Below are 7,650 nucleotides of genomic sequence, written 5' to 3'. Positions count from 1 at the left end.
TATATATAAAATTTAATAAAATTAAAAAAAACATAAATATAACAAAGGCAACATTAAAAATATTGGGTTTCTGTCATGGAAGAACTCTTGTGACAAGCTGATTGACAGATGGTGGAAGCAGTTAGCTTCCTCCCATAATTGGGGCTTACCAGGGGTTGTAAAAATCTATATATATATATATATATGTATTGTTGCGACGTTGGCTCCTCCCCTCAGCTACCATTTTCTGATTGTTTCTTTTGAACACCAGGTTTATGCCTAAGAAGTTTTCTTTCATTGGATCTGTGAATCCAGCTAAGTCCTTGGCCACTACCTAGAATGGGCAGATGGATTGGGCCTTGCATCACATCTCCCATGTGGTAATCTTTGAGTGTCATTTGGGATAGAAAAAGACTTGAATAAGTCCATTGAAGGAAAACATGAAGGGAGTCTGACTAAACTTGTTAGGATAATCCTTTCAAATTTCATGGAGATATGGGCCATGAAACACCAGTATTTTGCCACCCTCATTGTGTCTGCTAATAGTAATGCAGTAGCTTTATCTAGGGTGACCTGCTTCTTATTGGTTAGGGAGGTCCACTCAGATCATCTGCTGGGCCTCGGGGAGATTTATTGAGGCTATCTGGAGGATGAAATTATTGAGATTTGTGCTGACCTGGACAGAGAAGGTCAAGACCCAAATCACTTCCTTAAAATCTTGCCAAGATCTCTGGCTCAGCTCCACCTGGGTCTTTCTGAAGACCTTCACACAATTGCCTGAGGCTGTGATCATTGCTCTGCCTAGCTTTGTCCTTGCAAGTCCAGCCAGGTGGCCTCTAAGTCACTAAAATTGTGCTAATTTTTGCAGCTGGTTGTTCTGCAGAGAGGTGACAAGAAACTCCTGATCCTGACAAGGAGAACCATGGGATTCCAGTCCCTATGAAGGCAAATGGCTGACAATAAAGCAAGGGTCCTAGAGAGCCAAGAGTGACAGGAGGGCTACTGGAGGTCTGTAGGCCTTCCTGGCAAGGTCAGCAAGGGCGGTCTGGAAGAGAGGAAAGCAGATGGAGTTTTTGGGTGTGGTCCAAAAACTCTTTTGATGGAAGGGCCTCCTCACATACAGTTGAGCCACACTGACCTCAAAGTTAGCACTGTCAACACAGAACAAAAATGTTCTTTGCTTCCTTCCTTCCTTTTCTCTACTCTTTGACTCTCTCCAGTCAAAGTAAGAAGCTTGCAGATTTCAAACCAACCTAGAACTAAGAAGAAATTTCCTGAAAGTTGGAACAATGAATCAGTGGAATGGCTTCCCTCTAGAAGTTGTGGGTCTTCCAACACTGGAGGTTCCCATGAAGAGATTGCACAACTAATGGGAGGGTTTCCTGCTTGAGCAGAGAGTGAGACTAGAAGACCTCCCAGGTTCCTTACTGTTATTCTGTTATTCTCCTTCAGGCATGAAGACTATTTTAGCAAATTAAGTTGTTAAAGGGGATAGAGATTTGAGGGCAGAGGTGAAGAGTTTCATTTCAGTACCTCATTTTTTTTCTGGAGGTTGGAGTTAAAAGATGAACAAGTTTGTCTCTCTCAGCTTTCTCTGTTCTTTATTGAAGAAATTTAGATTTTGAGGGGAGGGAGGGTGTTCAAAGAAGGAAGGGAAATTTTTTTAGAAAGCTCATCCTGGACTTGCCTTGGCATTCAGTGTCTGGTTTCCCAAAACTAGCAAGAGCCAGGGGAGGTTTGCAGTCTCCCAACAGCCTGAGGATCAGGGTGGGAAGCTTCCAAAGCAGCCGTCATTTCTACAAGGTCTTCTCAGAGTATGGAAAGTGGTGGCCACTTCCAGGAGGCAATGGGGACCAGGCCCAAGCACTGCAGGGTCCCATTGAGGCAAAATTGAAGGAGGGGAGGCCTCCAGGCAGAAGGGAAGATGTTACCAAACCACATCTGGATAGATACAGGACCCCCAACACTTCTATACCAGAGAGAGAGAGCTCAATGGGGGTGCAAGGAAGTCAAGAGGAGGCTTGCACCCCCTGAAGACAGAGCTCACATTTGGGGGAAGGAGATGGCAAAGGGGGCTCTCGTGGTGGTGGGTGACCCCTGCAAGCAGAAACATGGTGGCATTTATGTTAACATCTTATTTTCCACAGGGTAAAACACTTTGATATGAGGGAAGCATGACAGCCCTGATGTTTAGTGGGGAAGAGAGTCCAAAGTATGAAATCATCCAGTGACACTTTTTGCCCAAGGAGATCCTCTCTAGGGCAGCCATTTCTAGGTGGGGGAAGGGAAAGGCTCTTCTGGGACTTCAGCCTCCCCTCCCTCTGCATTTCTCTGAGGCTTTTTTCTCTTCTCTTTCTCATCATACTTAAAACCTTTTAATTTCATCCTTATTTGAAACTCCCTCCCTACCTATCTTTATTTATTCAACCTCTTCTCTATGAAGCTGATTGGTGGCTGAGTTCCCAAGCAACCATTCTTCCCTCCTGTTTGATTGGCTACTGCTGGGTTGCCATGACAACAGGGCCAGCCCAGCCACTAGGGAGAGAGAGGGGTTCCCTGAGAACTGGAGGGGTGAAGGAGAAAATATTCTCTCTTTCAGGGAAACCTTCTCATATGAAGGACAGAATCAGAGGAAGAGAAGATCCAAGAAATGTTTTTCAAAGTGTTTAAAAAAATGAAGAAAAAATTTCAAGTCTTTGACAGAAGAAAAAAAGGAAAGAGAACTAAAAACAGATAAAAAGGAGGAAGATGCAGTAAAATTGGACATGTAAGGAAAATTGTGTGGATAAAGGGCTTATAGAAATTAGAGCGCGGAAATAGAAAACGGTTTTAGCATTAAGATTAATTTTGGCATTAGTTGAAAGGATTCATAATTTATAATTTCTTTATGGGAAAAAACATGCAAGATTTCCTTTTATGAAATGAAAATTCCTCCACATCCATTGCAGACAAAAATTTGTTCATGTTTCCAGTCCTTTTAGAGTATTGAGTCTCTATCAATCCCTTGACCAGCAACAATTTGACCACCAGGTCCCCAGGATGAGGCCACTGGGGAGTTATGTTTTCTTATTTTTGTGGCAAGGTGCCCTGACAATTTGACTACCAGGTGTCCAGGATGAGGCCAGGATGAAGCCACTCTCCCAGTTGATGTCAGGGTAGTTAAACTCCCCCATTTATGGTTCTCCAATTATTTGATGTGCTTACTATATACTTAGTTAACTGACTAGCAAAAAGTTCATCTATTTTCTCTGGTTGGTTGGTTGGCCTATAGTATACACCTATAGCAGTGCCACCCCCCCCAATTTTATATTGACCCAAATGCATTCAAGACACTTTTCATCATTCTTGTCTTTTATTTCTGTAAATATTTAATTATTTCTTACATATAGTGCAACTCCACTTCCTCTTTTATTTGTTCCTTTTAAATAATTTAAATCCCTCTAGCTGTATATTCCATTATGGGGAGACTCAGTGCTGCCACTTGTGTGCTGGACCCATGTCCCTCTTGGTTAGTTTTGGCTTCCCGGGAGGTGACACGAGGCTGGTTCCAGGTGATTACAATGCTTCATTGAGAGTGGGGTTCTTTCCCATCGCCTTGAAGGAGGCAGTGGTGAGGCCCCTCCTTAAGAAGCCTGTTGCGATATATGTGCAGGTATGCATTCAGCCATACTGTAACACGTATAGAACAGAACCAATAATTAACCATATGATTAAATCAGTAAACTAAAAGCAATAATTGGCCATATGATTAGATCAGTAAGACAAACTGTCCAACTCCAAGCGTTGATTAAATCAGTACCCTTAACACTAAACAGATCAGCAACCACAGACTTGTAACTAAGCGTTGATTAAATCAGGGGTTACAACTGTTTAACTCTCAAACATTAATTAAGCATTGGATGTTTGCATGATGATAAAAGGTTTATTGACTATGAGTGTTCTTCGAGTCTACATGAGAGTAAATGAGTTACCATATACTGTAAACTTGCACAATCATGATTGGTCCGCATTGGCTATGTGAATCCACCCCCCCTTGTGTATGCTCAATAAAAGAAGCCCCCAGACTTCGTTCTGGGTCGGTTTCGTCCCGAAGGAAATTCGTGTCCGAGTCTTCTTTCCTCATTGGCTTCATGAACCACCCGCGGAGAAATCGCATCTGGTGACCCCGACGTGATGATCCATGCTGCCCATCTCATCTCACCCTCGGCCGGGAAAAGCCTCGCACCCAGGGCCGGCCGTCTGCGAACGGAGCACCCTCTCAATTCGTGAGTATGGGATCGGGTTTCTCGAAAGAACAGGAAGCACACCTTCATGAGCTTCGGGATATCTAAATTTTCTAGTGTAATTATTCAAGCGATGGGCAAGTCGCTTCCCGTTTTCCCCTCAAAAGCATTTAATTGACTTATTGACTGATGTCTAAAATCATTGTCCAATCTACCCGGAAAAAGGGGTCTTTAAAGCTCTCCTTATGGATAAAATTGGGCACCTACTTCCATGAGGAACCCCGAGCCCCTCCGGGCGTTTTAACAACATGGCGTTTACTTATCAAAAAAGCCTAGCAAGCCCCTTCCTCTTCCCTTCTCTCTTCTTCTCCATCAACATTGAAACATGTGATCCCCTTTTCTGTTCAGGGCTCAAGCCATGTGGCCCTGTCCAACAGTAAACCATCTTTCCAAGCAGCCTCCATGTCTCCAGTGTCTTCTTCCCCACTTGGAGCTGAACCCAGAAGGACATTTCTCTCAACAATTGGCGACCCACAGATGGGACTCCAAGCTAGCCTAACCAATGGATATGGCCCAGGTAAGCCTCCCATGCCGGCACAGACCCCATTGAGTCTGTGGGTGGACTTTATCTTGGCCTTAACCATTGGATCTAGGTTTTAAAGGGGTTTTGAGTTTGAGCTCAAAGGCTGCCTGGAAAGAAGGTGAGTACCTTTAAATTTTAATTCTCTAAAGTTTAAATTTTTGTTGTTGTTTCTGTTGTTCTGTGATAATACAGGAAAACTAATTTGGCTACATAAAGGTACTTAAAAGAAAAGGGAAAAATGTTGAGGTTTCTTTTTTTCCTCCTGTCTCTTTGTCTCTTTGTCTTCTATGTGGTTTGTTTAAGATTTGTGCCTTCCCTAATTTAACAGATTTGTGCTGGGGATGTAGGATGTGAAAACCTGAGAGTTCTGTTTTTTCCCTTCTTATTTTCTCCTTGTTCTTGTGTAAATGTGTGCCTAAGTCTTTGTGCACCCTCAAGGTCTAAACTGGCAGAAATTGCCTTCGCTCAGTTTGTCCCCCCCCCAAAAGAGTACAGAGAAGTGTTTTTTTTCCTTCCTTCCTTCCCTTTGCCTTAAAGTAACAACCCAGGAAATGTTCTAAGTTCATTTACAGGAAAAGTTTCATCCTTGCTTCTATCGTGTGTTTAAATGATTTTACCTGTTTATTTCCTTCCTGAAGCATGTGAATCCAAACCCCACTTTGCATCTGTGATATCCCCATAATGTTACCAGTTTATCTGTTTAGTAACTGATGATTTTACCTTTTTTTAAATTCTGCCTGCAAGCTTTCTACCCTCCCCAAGCCCCTCCCTTACCCTTAATCCCCCAACAATGCCTTTTCTGTGGGGGAGGGAACCTTGTTTTCATGTTTTTCAGGCCTGGAAGATTTACTCTTCAGGTGAGTAAAGATTTTCTTCTTTTGGGGGAGGAGGAGAGTTTAGCCTTGTGTGTGTATGTATAAGATGAAGGAAATTCCTACTAAAGGTTTGCCTTCACCCTGAGTAAAAACCCTCTGCACATTTATCTGGCCAACCTACTCGAAACCTGGCCCCTAGAAGACAGTTTTCATTTAGATTTTGTAACAAATTTGCTGATTTTCTGGCCACCATCAGATGAACTGAAGATAAATTCTAACTGAGTTTCTTCCCCAAAGCGATTAAAGCCTGACTGAATGGGAAGACCTAGGTAATTGGACTTGATTACTTTGATGTAATGTCTGTTAAAAAAAATTCTTAGGTGTGCATCTAATAACATGTAGAATTGAATTGAATTGATGTTTGATCAGCTAGCTAAATAAAGACATTTGAAGATTTAAAGTGACAGAACCTCCCCCAGGCCTGAAAGTGTTGTTTCATGGTATGTGTGCATGTGTGTGTGTAATCATTTTCAGACCTGGAGGGAAGTTGAGATCTCTTAATAATAGAAAATGGAGCTCATTGGCTTATGTACAGCTCCCTGAAATAATTATAATAACTGCTTTGTATGAAAGAAGAATGAAATGGGATATTTTTGTGTGTGAAATTAATTTACACAAGCAGTCTGATTGCAGTGCAAATGTACAGTAAGCTGCAAGATTGTTTAATGGTATGTGTGTGTATGCTTGTGTGTTATCATTTCCAAACCTAAAGGAGGGTGAGATCCTCTAATAAATAAAATGAAGCTTGGTGGCTTGTGAAAAAGCTTCCTGAAATAATTATAATGATTGGTTGGCATGAGCAAGCATGATTGCAGTATGAATGTATATGTCCCCGAAAGTGATAACTGAAGAGATCCAAAGACCTGTGATTGCCTGCGTAAACCCCCCCCCTTTTTTTTTCCCCTCTGAGTCATTCTTTGGAGGGAAGCAGGAAAGGTGGGGAGAGAGTGTGTGTCTGCTCATTTTTACAGTGAACATGTGTATGAGATACCTGTGAATGCCTCTGTGCATTCCCCCCCCTTCTTTCCCTCATTCTTTTTGGGTCATTGAAGAGTGGCTGAAGTTTTCTGCTCATTTTAAACAATTTTTATTTCCTCTCTCTTCTGAGAAATTTGGAGTAAATGGGTGACTTGCTCCTTCACCTTTACCTTTTACTGTTATCTTTTCATCTATAAAAGTTATGCAGTTACATTTCCTTTTCTGCTCTGAATGCAATTTTGGTTTTTCTCTTTTCCTTCTGGAAATTTTTGAGGTTTAAAATGCTTAATTAAACCTATAAACAGAAATGATTTTGAGATATTTTGCTTACATTTGTAAATGTTTTAACATACTTGATGAGAATTTGCTTCCATCTGAATGGAATCTAATATTTTGGAGTGTTGACTCAAAGTACCTCTTTTTTTTAATTGCATTTTTTAAAAGCTGTTTTTCTTCCCTTTCTCTTCTACATCTGAGTGCATTTTTAAAAGCTTGTGAGTCAAGGTACTCTACCCTATGATATTTTGTTTGTTTGTTTGCAACACAAGTTGTTGTCTCTTTTGAAAATTTACTCATCTTACTGCAAAAGTGTTTCAATCATAGAAGCAGTGGGAATGTCCTGTTCCATGAAATTTACATCATTTACATTGTCTGCCTTCTGGAATAATGTTTGGATTTCCACATTTGGACAGAATGGGTGAGATTCCACAACATGGGACTAAAGATAAACATTAACATTTGAATTGGCTGCTGGTGATTGCATTCTGATAAAACCTGACATGAGGAGAAAAAAAACTTAGCCAAGCCTGGGACAGACTCTACCTGACTGACCACTCTTATCAGCAAGCTAAGCCTAATGCCATCCAGCAGATATGAAAGAATGGACCCTGAGATGGAGAAGTAAAGACCAAAGGACTTTCTTCCATCCCCAGAAGTCAGCTGTAAAGACTATAGGGAAGGGTGAAAATTGATCCTAAAGTTTTCTTTCTTTGCCTTCTTCACAGAAATTCAT

The sequence above is a fragment of the Thamnophis sirtalis genome, unplaced genomic scaffold (genome assembly GCF_051295495.1).
Source record: "Thamnophis sirtalis isolate CommonGarterSnake01/CBP01778 unplaced genomic scaffold, rThaSir2_p1.2 scaffold_3, whole genome shotgun sequence".
NCBI lineage: Eukaryota > Metazoa > Chordata > Lepidosauria > Squamata > Natricidae > Thamnophis > Thamnophis sirtalis.
Note: the sequence above shows the minus strand (reverse complement) of the source record.